Genomic DNA, 14,059 nt, shown 5'->3' with positions numbered 1-14,059 from the left:
CTAAATGGGTTTAGGGCTGGAGCCGGCTCGACACCATCCATAGACTGGTGGTCCACTGACTGGCAGTCAGGCCGGCAGCTAGCAGGGCCAGAGCCAGCAGACCGGGAGATGGGCCGCTGGCTAACAAGCCAGACAACCCCCAGCCAGAGGTTGTTCACACCAGACACAGGCTCGGAACGAGGCTTACATCGTCCCCGAAACATCAAACTATCCGCTGGGTCCACATTTGGTCAGATCATTCTGTCATGCCGGGAGCAGGAAGAGGACCCTAGTGCAGATAGCGGGGACAAACTGGGCTAGACCGAAGCTTTAATCAAACACTGAACTTACAGACAGCAGGTACAGACGGCAGGTAAAGACAGCAGGGAAGGCTCACAACAGGATGTGGCACATCCGGCAACCTAGAGTCCGAGAGTGTGTATGTCTCTGAGTGTCTCTGTAAGATGATCCGACGGGGAGCCCGGATAACATATACATAGGGGAGCCAATCAGGGAGATTGGGCACAGGTGTGCAGGGCAGGGCAAGAACAGACAAGCCAATCGGAGAAAGGGGAGGGAGATTGTGCGCAGGAACCGCACAGCCAATCGGAGAAAGGGGAACAGGTGAATGAAGCCAGGCAATCATGGTCACTCATGCAAACGGGCGCAGGTGAACTGAAACACCACTCAGGGGATGGGGACGGGCGAGCCCCGATGACCCAGATCACACACCCATGACACTCTCACTAAGGAGCATTTACTAATTTCCAAGCTCGCCATGACATCGCTTTCGCTGAAATGCAGAGGGTGTGTCAGTCAAAATCAAATGGCGCAGTGCTAGTTTGGAGTCAAATAAAACCAAATATTACGTCTGCATCTCCACCGGACCGCGTCTTGGTGCAGACGCAGGCGTTGTGTGGTAGTTTCCGGCCTTTAGGCAAAGATGCACTAAGCATAGACTTATCCAGAATCCCTCATGCCACTTTTGCGTATGTTATGTTGGCCTGTTTCATGAATAATTTAACTAATGACTACTGTCACAAACCTTTTTGATCACAAAACAAAATAACATGCATCGTCTTCCAGCATAAAACAGTCAATGTGCATCATTACGCATGGAAAACAACATGGTGATGGGATTTCAATATTTCAATTAACCTCATTAAACCTGAAAGAACAAACTTATTTCCTAGGCTAATTGATCCGTGATCACAACTACTTAAGGACTCCTGCTGTGTTTATAGAATGTGCAAGAGAGAAAGACCCTGGTGAGAACAGAGACACATTAAATGGTAGTCTGTTAAATAATCATGTTTGCACGTTGTCTCGTACCCAACGTCTCTGCAGTGGGGGCCTGTGGGATATGGGCCCACCAGATGCCGCCAGTGCATGACTTGATCAATAATTCAGTGTTATGTAAGCTATTCTATTGAGTTACCTCTAAGTCGGGGGCTCTTCTAGACCAGTAGCCCCCTGCTCATGACACTTAACTCTCAAGAGCTGGGTCGAGCCCAGCAGGAAATCTGAGAAATGTCTCCTCTCTCTGAGCTACTATATCACCATAGCCTGGGAATGCTTCTTGAACTAGCTTGCTTATTTCGACTGCATACACTTACAAACTCTCACCTGGAGCACGAGCAGAGAGGTTTGCTCTGAAACAGCCCAGAAAATGTCTTCGTCCAAACGCCTCCTGTAAATTGTCCTTAACTGCAGAATAGTCGGCCTGCGCGCCTGCTGGTAAGCCGTGTTGGTCAAATCCTGACCAGTTCATAATCAGAATCACCTCCAGGGCCTCCAATCAGCGCCCTCACGGCTACTTCGTACAGTCTGGCCCAGCAGTGAAAGCTCCGGTTTTCCTCCCCGGCTGGCTGGCAAAGGGCCTCTCCCCACGCCGGGCCTGGTAACACGGCGGGTCCTCGCCAAACTTCCACATGTTATCGTTTCGTTTTGTTTCTTCTACCCTCTCCATCAACTTGAGGAACTGGACGAAGCCGCCGCACACGGCGCTGCCGTGCTCACTTCACACGGTTAAACTACGCGCAAGCTAGCAGCGGCTAACGTTAGCTAACTAGCTTCAGCTTCGGTAACTGCGTCGTCTGTCTCACAATTCGCTTATCGGGCGACGGGCGTCGGAGCAGAAAGAAATCCCGCCGCTGCCGCCAGTGTAACCGGGCGTCATGAGTGCGCCTATGCTTATTAAAGGGAGAAAAGAATGACGCGGAGTTTCCGAAGAATGAACCGGGACGTCGCGTTTTACCTTTCACAGTGTCCGCTCCAACACGTAACAGGCACACCACTTCCGCTTATACCCTTCACAAGAAGAGCCCCTGACGTAGAGGTAACTCAATCAACCAATCAATAAAGTTGCATTTTATAAAGCGCTTTTCAGCCACTCAAATCGCTTTACATAAACATGTAAATGAAAACAAAAACAATTATAAGCAATACAGCAGGAGACAATGAAAATAAATATAGCTTACAGTAACAAGTAATGTATATTTTTTCCCTTCGTAACTAACATTGTTGCGTGTTTATTACATATGACAGGAAGTTGTGTTACTGTAAAGCCCCTTAAGGCAAACTTGTGTAATCTACTAATAAGACGCGTTAGCCCCTAACTGACGGGTCCGACCCTTAAGCCGAGCGGTTAGTGATGTCGCCTTGTGGTGCAGCACTCCCGTATCGAATCCCGCAACGGGCAAGAAAATAACCGATTACACTTGTAATTTGTGATATTGGGCTACACAAATAAAATTGACTTGACGACTTGCGGAACAGACTTCAGACTTTTTCCTGTACATTCCGAATATGCTCCTGTACCTGTTGCATAAGGTCAGTGCTTCTCCCAGTCTTCGTTTGGTGAGCATGGGGCTGGCCCGTCAGCATTCGTTTAACCAAGTGAGGAGTTAATAACACTGTGATCACGTTCAACACGCTTAATGACCTGCGGGGCGCGACCATGTTGGCCCCGTGCTGAGAGTAGCCAATGAAAAATAATAGAATGAATGACGTACGTCAAGACGTCGTTTACGGTATTGGCGTTGCAACGCAGCTACACGCAACACCATCTGACCCCACGGGGCAACACCATCTGACCCCACGGGGCAACACCATCTGACCCCACGGGGCAACACCATCTGACCCCACGGGGCAACACCATCTGACCCCATGGGGCAACACCATCTGACCCCACGGGGCAACGGGTTAGATGCACTTGCTATGCTGTCATTTGAAAATGAATCCATTTGTAGACTGGTGGACTTTGAAAGAAAAGTTATTGACAAGTTTGCCCAGATACAAGATCGTCGTGCATCTTTTCTTTTCAAGCAGTGGACGTCAGCGGTAAGTCCATTTTGCATTTTAAAAGGCATGTTTTTGTTTTTGTTTTGTTTTGTTTTTGTTTCTTTTCTGGCAGTAGGTTAAGGCCCGGGAAAGCAATGGGCTCCCCTGCTCTGAAATGTTTTGAATGTGTTGTTACAGTTTTGCAGATCACAGTGATCATAATACTTTGGATTTTGCAGTGCGATGCTGTATAACAAGGTAATATACCCGTTGTGTGAGATCAAATGGCGTTATTGGTGATGTCCCTCATATCCCTGCCTCCACCTCCACTAACTCCTGTGCTGCGTGGCGTTAGTGTGTGCGTTTGTGATTTCTTTCATTGGTGAGATGCTTTTGCGTTTGAATTCATTGAGCAAGTAGGATTTTTGTGTACTTTGATTGACGAGTCGTATGCTGCCGCAGACGCCACCGCTCGCATCACGTTGGAATTGGTGTGAATATCTGTCGTATGCGCACTTGGCAACTCTGCACCTCCCAGACAAGGACATCAGTTTCCTCCCGGGGGAAGCTTTCCCGCGTTAGCCCGTCTGGACTTCCGCCGTCCATTATGAAACCGGCAGTTCCCCATGACAGAGCGCGCGCTTGCTTTCAAAGGGAACGAGAAGAGCTGATTTGATTGGCCGTAATGGAAGACAGCCCCCACCGCTCCTACCGGTCACGTATTCCTTCTAAGCCAATCCTCTTACAACTGCCCCTCTGTTGGTTAGCGCCGGCGCAGCGTGTCCCGAAATTAGCGAGAAAGTATTGGCCAAACCTTAGACTGACTCGTGCCGTGAACGAGCGCCAGCGCCCTCGGCTGTGCTATGATCCGGAAACTAGAGCCCTAATGTGTGGTTTGGTTTTTGGGGTTGTTTTTTTTTTTTGGATCAACTTTAGTAATGCTAATGTGCATTTTGGAAATATCTACATTTCCTTCCAAGATTAGGCCTAGATGCTGGGCTCTTTATGCAGATCAATTTCTTGCTCACATTGGCAACACAAACATAGCAAACAAGTGATCGAGCTGTTCCCCCGCTGGGACCTTACATCAGAACATCTGGACTGATGAAAATGACCAAACACTACTTTTATGCTGCATGGTCAGAGACCTCGTTTTAAAACACCACACAAAAAGCATTCACCAAACAACAGGCGTCCTTGACAAAGACCACACAGTTCCCTGGGCAGGAGTCCTCTCGGTGGCCGTGGGCAGGAGTCCTCTCGGCGGTCCGGTGGGTGATACGGCGGGCTGCAGTGTTCGTATGCAAAGCCACTCAGGATTACAACACAACACGTCTGAAACAAGCTGACTTTATAGAGCGCTGGTCTCGCGCCATGGCTCCGAGGGGGTTTGTTTTGCTTTACTGTTGTCAGCCAAGGGCAGAGGTTTTGCACCTTTTCTCCAAGTTGCTAAAGTTTTTTTTTTTAAGGTATCGTTTATCCTTTTTTTAAGCCAGCCATTAACCCACCGTGTTTTATTCACCCTCAATAAATACAAACAGTGCACTGGTAAAGTGCTTCTTGTGACCGAGTTGAGGCTCGCTGAAAACCACTTGCTTATGCAAGACTGCCAGATGAACGGCATATTGGTATGGTAATGAGTCTTACCTCACCTGGCTGCGATGGCCCTGGGCCTGCCTGTCAGCCAGCGGCTGGCTGCAGGAACAACTGTGGCCTATCATGTTTACCTGGCTGCGCTGGCAGTGTGAGAGGACGTTAATTGGTGATGGGGCGCCAGTCCCCCTCCCCGGCCCGCCACCGGACGGAGCCAGGAATAGTGTAATGAAGCCTGGCCGGGACTAGAGACAACCAGAAAGCATTTTCCAGTCTGCCGGGGCCATCCCTATGTCCTGCACCTTGCAAAGACTTTTTTTTTTGTACTTTAATGGGAAGTCAAAGTTGTTCTTTCTAAGCATTTAGTAGAAAAGCTGCCATTATTTGTTATTTAACATCCCTAGTGGCTTGGTGGAAAAGTTTTCTCTTTCCAGCTTGGTGCCATACAGAGGTCCCAAGTGGCAACCACCCAAAGTGTCTCCCCCCCCCCTCCTCTCCTGGCTCCTGTCGGCCCGTCCGTCTGCCTCCCCTGGATTGGACTCCTGTCGCCTCGCAGTGAAGGGCCACTCAACCTGGGCGGATATTCTTTCCTTCACATCTGCTATGAATTTACCAGAGCCAAGCCATTCAAAGGCTCCTTTATGGAGCCGTCAGCAGCCTGGTGACTGCTTCCCATTAAAACAAACGCACACTTGGTACACACGCACGCACGCACACACACACACACACACACACACATGCTCAAACACACACATTCACACCAACAATCATACACATACACTTCAGCAAGCATTTCCCAACATGCTCTCTCCTTCTTACTCTCCCTCACACTCTCTGACACGCACACACACACCCACACACACACACACACACACACACACACACACACACACACACACACACACACACACACACACACACACACACACACGCACGCGCACACATACCTCCAATTTCTTAACCAGGGAAATGAACTTATACTAGACCCAACAGCTGCAGCCATTTTTTAAATGAATCACCCGTGTTTGGTCGAGCTGTGCAGGGGTGGTTATTGGACCATTACACGCTTTAATCTATATATTCCTGAGATCCCCTTACTGGGCATATGCACACTCCAGTGAAACATGAGCCGGGACAGTCAGACCCTCAAGTAACTTTATATGAGTGCGTGATGAGATAAAGCTTTCTGAGTGAGAGAGACCACGAGAGATATCAAGGTAGATGATAGCCAGTGATGTGCGGCGACGTCGTTGCCTGGCTAGGCAGTGACCTGTCAATGTGGCATAAGGCTACATTCAATTATGGCAGCAGCCCAAGTTCGTATCACGCACTGATAGATAGTCGACATCAGCTAGGCTATAACTCAACAAATATGCCTGCAGCGACGTTAGCCAGAGGTGGCGCTAAATGCACCATCAGACTTAATCAATGGACACATCTAGCTTACAATGTGTTCACACACGGTAGACTTAGACAACACAATTAACGCCTTTGTGTCGGAACATGGTGTGTGTGTGTGTGTGTGTGTGTGTGTGTGTGTGTGTGAGAGAGAGAGAGAGAGAGAGAGAGAGAGAGAGAGAGAGAGAGAGAGAGAGAGAGAGAGAGAGAGAGAGAGAGAGAGAGAGAGAGAGAGAGAGAGAGAGAGAGAGAGAGAGAGAGAGAGCTTGGTATCAGCGGACCGATAAGTAGAAAAATCTTATTCACCCCTATGAAATGATAACCACACACAGAGAAGTTTGGCACCACTCTGTTTGAAGAGTTCGTGTGACCTTTTGACCCTTTTGCTCAGCGAGATCCTGCAGGTCAGGCCTTGGTTTCCCGTCAGTGACCACGGCTCTTTTCCTTCATAAGACGATCTTTTTCAGCAAGAAATGTGCATGCCGACCATCGCTGTTAAGCGGTCCACACTAGGTGCTGGGGGGGGGGGTCGCTTAGGCAGGGCCGGCGCTGAGGCAGGCTCGGCGCTGAGGCAGGGCCGGTCTTTGCCTCGTCGTTGAGAATTCAACCACGCATGCTCAAAGCTATGAAAACCTTCTTGGCCTTTTCACCAAATCCACCGACACAGGCACAGACAGTCTCTGCCTCAGCCTGTGGCCTTAAACTTCCTGCATCCAGGAGAGGTCCTTGTAGGCATGAGCTGTGGCATAAGGAGCACACTACACTTTTAAAACAACTATTCTGACTAGTTTTACTGGGGTATGTGTAATCCTGAGATACATTATGAATAAACTACATTTAAAATAAAATAAAAATAATAAATTGTGAATTATGAACGGCCCTGTGATGGCCTGGCAGCCTGTCCAGGGTGTCTCCCCGCCTGCCGCCCAATGGCTACTGGGATAGGCTCCAGCATCCCCACGAGCCTGAGAGCAGGATAAGCGGTTTGGATAATGGATGGATGGATGGATGGATGGATGGATGGATGGATGGATGGATGGATGAATTATGACTATGAAGAAATGACTGCTGGGATAGGCTCCAGCCTCCCCGCAACCCTGAGAGCAGGATAAGCGGTTTGGATAATGGATGGATGGATGGATGGATGGATGGATGGATGGATGGATGGATGGATGGATGGATGGATCAATAAACACAACTATGATGTAACTTCAGCATTCCTCTTTAGTTCTCTGGAGGCCCTGCCTACCCTGACCGCACAACTGTGCTTTCAAATGAGTCGCTAACGTCTCCTTTGCCCTGTTGTTGATAGGTGTTGGACGGTGTTGGACGGTGTTGGACGGTGTTGGTCCATTAAAACCCGATTCTCTTATTTCTGCTCAAACACGGTGGTGTAAAGAGAGCGAGGTGGGCTGGGTATTGTTCTCTAGTCGAGCTAACTTGGGGGGGAAATGTCCTCTCAACTTGATTCAGAGGTTTCTCGGTTCAAACCCATGTGGTGAGGACTTCGTGTGTGCCTCAACTTTAAACAGGGTGGTTTTGTTCGATATGAAAAATCTTTTTCTTTTTTAAATTGCACTCTCTTGGTTTGTTCTTCCTCGATGAAAGAGAGGCAACGATGGAGGCGGGGGAGGGCGTTAAGTGTGTGAGAGACAGGGCCAAACCAACTCGGAGCATGCTTTTGGGCATCTCTTTTATTTTTCTTTCACAGGGTTTTTCTCCGAGCGCCTCGGCATCACTTTAGGGGGCGAGTTAATTGGCTCTCCGTCATCAGCAGCGAAGCTTTATAAAGAATACAACGCTGGAGGAGCCCGGAGATATTAGATAAGCGTATCCAATATTAAACATCACGGGCTGGAAAGTGAGACGAAGACTCAACACGCGCCGCCAAACTGCTCAGCCTACTTAGTGGCTCTTCCAGTCCGGACGCCTTTCATCGCCCCGGCATCGCCCAGCTGATACCGCTGCAGTCTCCCCAACCCTCATGTTGAAACAACCCCCAGGTGACCCCTGAGTTTTTCTGCCAAGCCTCTTTAAGATAGAGAACACTGTGACAACGGGTCGTTTAAAAAAAAAGATGTCTGATTGAATTATTACTCATAAAGAAGGGCTGTTCATCCGACGAGAAGCCAAGCGAAGGGTTTAAGTGTGCAGTATTGTAACCGGGCCGTGTGTGTGTGTGTGTGTGTGTGTGTGTGTGTGTGTGTGTGTGTGTGTGTGTGTGTGTGTGTGATGCTGCCTTGGCGCTGGCGTGTGTGGTTGCAGGCATGCATGGCAGGGGAGGATACATGGCTGATATGGAAACGCCGTCTGAGGGAAGATCTCAGCTCTCTTTCGGAGGAGTGCAACGAGCTCCTGTTCGGGATAAGAGCTCCGTCTTCCCTGGGGGAAACCCAGCCCTCCCCACTCCACCGCTCTCTATTTCTGCACTGCACTCACTTGATCCCCCCCCCCCCCAACACACACACACTTTGGTTATGTCATCAAAGAGAGAGGATACACTTCAGTTGAGCAAACTGAGTGAAGAAGAGCTGGCTTTGTTCTGTGTTTTTTTTTTTGGGGGGGGGGGGATGCATTCACAGTCCCTTCACTGACACTGCATGGGAGATAGAAATGAAGGGTATGTGGTATCTGCTTAGTTTTTCAGGTCCACCGTCTTTTGCTCAGTAAAGTGATTAGGTTACTGCCTGTGCCTTTCTTTTTTTTTCTTCTTCTTCTTCTTCTTCTTTTGGCAGAATGTCACGACTCTTTCTGTCTCAATTTCTCTTCCTCCCTCGCCTGTCTACCTTACCGCGGCTGCTAAGTCGACACGCCGCTTCGCCGCCTCCGACTCAGAAGAGGCCGGCTGGTTGGTGATGTGAGCCGGGACGTGAGGCCAGCGGGACAGGTGTCATTAATGTGGGCGAGGATATTGATCTTCGTCCCGGGCTAAGTCTCACTTATGAGCTCATGATCTGCTGGCAAGTAAAGCAGACAGACACACACACACACACACACACACATTGGTATGGTTGTCAGTATTCACATTGCTGATATGTGGAAAATAAAGAAAAACCCCCGCCACCAAAAAGCTGCTCTGCGCTACCTTGGGATTCCAGTAATCAGTGGACGTTTCAGACAGAAGTGCTTCGTGTACAGGCGGCGGCGTGCCACCACTGCTCCTTCCTATTCCCATTCCCATTCCCGTGATAACGTTCCCTTCGGTTGTCATCTCCTGGGAGTGCTAGCGTGCGTTATAGCTCCCTGAGTTAATGCAGAAAACCAAAGTCCCCTGCCTTCCAGCCAGCTCTGTGCTAAGCTGCACTGTGCTAAATCGTGCTACATTAGGGCGTCAAGCTGTCGGTCAATATTTGCTGAGTGGAGGCTCAGCCAGATTCCCTCAGCACCGGAGCACGGTGGTCTCGCACACTCCTGTTGTCGGTTTGCACAGGGTTCAAAGGTTATTATTCGCGTGGCGACGGTTTGCACCTTACGGTGTAGCGTAGAGCACCTGGTACTGTTTTTGCTTAAACCGTGGGGCCAGATGTTGCGTAACAGCTGACACAACCTGAGGCCTAGTCCCTTGGTGTTTTGTTTGCCACATCAGGTGTCCCAGAAAACAGGTTAAGTCGAAACTCTCGAGTTTGTTAACCCCCAAGGATTGAGTTACCTCGCTTTCTGGAAGGGGAAAACCCCAAGTTTCCCCTCGTCTCGGGGTTGACAAACTCAGGAGTTTGCACCAAACCCGCTTTCTGGAACACACCCCAGGACACCTCGGCAAGTCGACAGTCAAAGAAAAGGGAATGAAATCTGCAATCTGGGATTAAAACAAAGGATTGTTGGCAAAAAGCGCTGCGTGACTCGGGTGGGAAGTGGCTCCCGCTTTGTTGCCGCTTGTCAGATTCGGAGCCGGCGTTCAGAAAGATACTCATGTCTGCAGATTCTGTTTTACTGTCAGCTAATATATTAGCGGCGAGGAGGGGAAGGTTTCAGTTGAGGAATTTTGAGAATTTATTTGAAATGTTACACTTTACGTAACAGGAATCTGTTTTTCCACGATAGGCTGAGAGAGACACGTGCTGGAATACAGCAGAGTTCCCAGCGTGGGGTCGGCCCCCAAGACCATGTACGTCTTCAGGGTCATCCTCCACATCCGGGGGGGGGGGGGGGGGTCACAGACCTCTTCATGCCGTGACACACCTGTGGACATGTGCTTTTTGGCCCAGGACCCATCGAATATTTTGTGCAGTACAAGAAGCAATAAGTTCTCAGAACCTGTCAAAAAGCAAGATAACTAATAATCTTCTGTATGTATGGATGGTCTGGCGTGGCCCAGTGATGGCCTGGCGTGGCCCTGTGATGGTCTGGCGCGGCCCAGTGATGGCCTGGCGTGGCCCAGTGATGGCCTGGCGTGGCCCTGTGATGGTCTGGCGCGGCCCAGTGATGGTCTGGCGCGGCCCTGTGATGGCCTGGCGCGGCCCTGTGATGGTCTGGCGTGGCCCTGTGATGGCCTGGCGGCCTGTCCAGGGTGTCTCCCCACCTGCCGCCCAGTGACTGCTGGGATAGGCTCCAGCATCCCCGCAACCCTGAGAGCAGGATAAGCAGCTTGGATAATGGCTGGATTGATGATCTATGGTTCCTTGAAAGGGCAAGAAACAAACCCTTGACCTGAGTTGCCCTTTCAGTAAGCTCCATGGACAAACATGAAGAAACTGACCGCTTGTGCAAAAAAAGATTTTTGGGAGAGGAATTCCCAACAAGACCATGATACGCTCTGAAGCATATTACCACATCCATAACAACATCTTCACACTTGCTCCGTTTTGCTCTTCTGAGAAACCGTTTTGCTCTTCTGGGGAAAGCCAAGCTTTACGTCTGTAATAAACCTAGGGTGGCACCAAGTACAAAGCGTGCCTTTCACTCTTAAGGTAGACTTGTCTTTGGGCCACAGTCTCCCACACTGGGCTGCAACTCTCTAACTGCTTTGGCTCCGTCATGGAGTGAGTCTTGGTTGACTTGTCCTCATCACTGGGGTGGTGCACTGCAAAGGGCGCAGACCAGGAGGAATAAACAGCCTTCTAGTGTTGCAGGCACATCTTATAGAAGAGTAGAATACTCTTTATTAGGCATTTTGTACATACATACAAAGGAAATGTACTCTCTGCATGTAACCCATCCTCGCTGTGTGGCTAGGAGCAGTGGGCAGCCGCCGTGCAGCACACGGGAACCAACTCCACTTCTTCTTTCCATTGCCTTGCTCAGGGGCACAGACAGGGGCATTAACGCTAACATGCATGTCTTTTTGATGGTGGGAGGAAACCCACGCAGACACAAAGGAGAACATGCAAACTCCACACAGAAAGGACCTGGGATGGCCTGGGGTTCGAACCCAGGACCTTCTCACTGTGAGGCAACAAGTGCTAGCCACTGGGCCGCCGAGTGGTTACTTACATAGGAATAGCCTAATTGGTCCACATCTTGGCCAGTCTTCCAGGCAGAGATGATGGCTCAACTGTCAGGTGAAAAGCTCAGTAATGCTAATATTTGTATGCATATTTGTATGTATATTTGTATGCATATTTGCATGCATATTTGTATGCATATTTGCATGCATATTTGTATGTATGATGAGCTGTTTCTCTTTAACGCACACGAGCACCTTGCACACAACCCACTTTTAAGAAAGGGTCAAGCGAGGCGCGTAGTTACGCGCTGCAACGTTGTATGCAAAATCTAAACGGAGAATCCTTAGAAAGTTAAGAATGCAACATTCAGGGGGTAACCGTGACAACAGGCGGACTTCCCATTAGCAGAGAGACCAACACGTGCCAAGGTGAAAGACCGGCACGGGTTTATCAGAGGAGGGCTTTTAACCTTTTCTCTCTCGTGACAGTCCGCACCAGCTGTGCACCGAGTGTGACATTTCGGCTAACTCTTCATATCTCTGACCTTTAGTCTGATCCATCCTTGCCGCCACACCTGCTGCCTCCTGCAAAGTTACGGCTGACAGACACGCTGTCGTCGCCTCCTCGCCACACGTTTCTATCCGATCTCCCTGCGCTGGCCGCTCTCACCTGCCTGCCCCGTGCATCGCCGACCCCTCACCTCCCGCGTCCAGATGTGCGATGTGCGTCACCAGTCGGGGGGGGGGGCGCCGTGACGACCCCTCTCGCTCCCGATACCCGTCTAAATAAGGACAACAAACCGCGCCGATACTGGTGTGGCGTGTGAGACCTGCAGACGCTTTGGGAGACGGTCTACACGTGGCTCTCATTCCCCCTCTATGGAGCACGGAGCCGTTTGTCCGCAACACTTCAGGTTTCTGGCTAAATTCCGCCTCCTATGGACACCGAGAGTAGCTGCGGTGCTGAGGGGTGCTGGCTTTACTGATCGGGACTCACTAGCAAATATCCCCACGTCGCCTTCATCACGACAGAAGTTCTTCAGGAGTCCACATCTTCCGGAGCGAGACAGTTGGGGTATGCGTTTGTTCCTATGAGACGGTAATGGACACCTCTCCCGCGCCCTCCTTCCCGCCACCGTCAAGAAGCCTCACGCGCGCAGCCGGCTTGTGACGTCGCGACACCTGTGACCTCACCGGAAAGAAAAACGGAGGACCTAGGCGCTTCATCCATAGCCTTTATTGGAAATTCTTTACATGTGACCCCCCCCCTCCCCCCCAAAAAAGAAGACCTCCTCAAATGACCCGACCCTAATTTTAGAGACTATAAATATATATATAAAAAACAAAGTGTAAAAGACTTGAGGTTCCTCCAGAAAGAAAAGAAAGCATTTACAACAGTCAGGTCTTCTCTCAAGGAGGGCAGTCACGTTTGCATGTTTCAAAGTCAGACAAGTATGACAGCTATAACGACACATGTTCATGAAGAGATGGGGAAAAAATGAAAAGGAAAGCTGTTTGGTAACAAATCAACAACAAAAAAAAGAAGAAGTGTGATATTACCTGCACTAGACCAAACACTGAGAACAGCACGGCACGGAACAAAAAAACAGACAGATCAAGCCAATACATTTATAAACCACTGCTAAACCAACAGCATGCTTCTCCAGCTCGGAAATGCCACTTCTGACATTCACAAGAATGTGGCAATAAGTGATCTTCAAATATGCCGCACTTAATCCGTCACATTTTCAGAAGACAAATGCTCTTTAAGGCTGGCTGGCTACCCAGCCAAGTGATAAGAACCAACGTTTGAAAGATCTCCCCTGGTCCTCAGCTGCCCATGTAGGAGAGCCCACAAAGCAACAGGGAGCCCGGGCTTCTGCTTACACAGTTAGGAGAGAGCCGCTGCATCACTCGGAGACCTCGCACCGTGGCCCTGAAGTGCATTAATAGAGCACCACCTGGTGTCATCTACAGGACACGTACTGGGAACTGGCCCGTGGGTGGAGAAGTCCTGCCTCCGAGAAAGGCTGGCTTGACCTGCACAATGTCTCACCAGCTGAACCAAAAGTTGGATGTCGACATGGAATCTCTCTGAAGATGCACACAGATGAAACTTTAGTCTTACGAGGGGGGTTTTGAACATGGTATTACTACTGACTAGAAGACAAGAGTTGGACTCTGCAGAAAGAACTCAGACAGTGATTAAGAAAAAAACCGAGTGACGGATTTTGTAAAATTGTACAAAAAGTTCACCATGATGTCAAAATGCCCATTGTCCTCAACATCACATTTGTCATTTTAAACACTGGTTACAATAGGTTATCCTTTAGAAATTATAAGTGTATGTGTTTTTTTTTGTTTTTTTGTTTTTTTTTTTAAGTATGATCCTGCAGCATTTGGCATATCTGGTTTATGCTTTGA

The sequence above is a fragment of the Lampris incognitus genome, chromosome 7 (assembly GCF_029633865.1).
Source record: "Lampris incognitus isolate fLamInc1 chromosome 7, fLamInc1.hap2, whole genome shotgun sequence".
In the NCBI taxonomy this organism is placed as follows: Eukaryota; Metazoa; Chordata; class Actinopteri; order Lampriformes; family Lampridae; genus Lampris; species Lampris incognitus.
Note: the sequence above shows the minus strand (reverse complement) of the source record.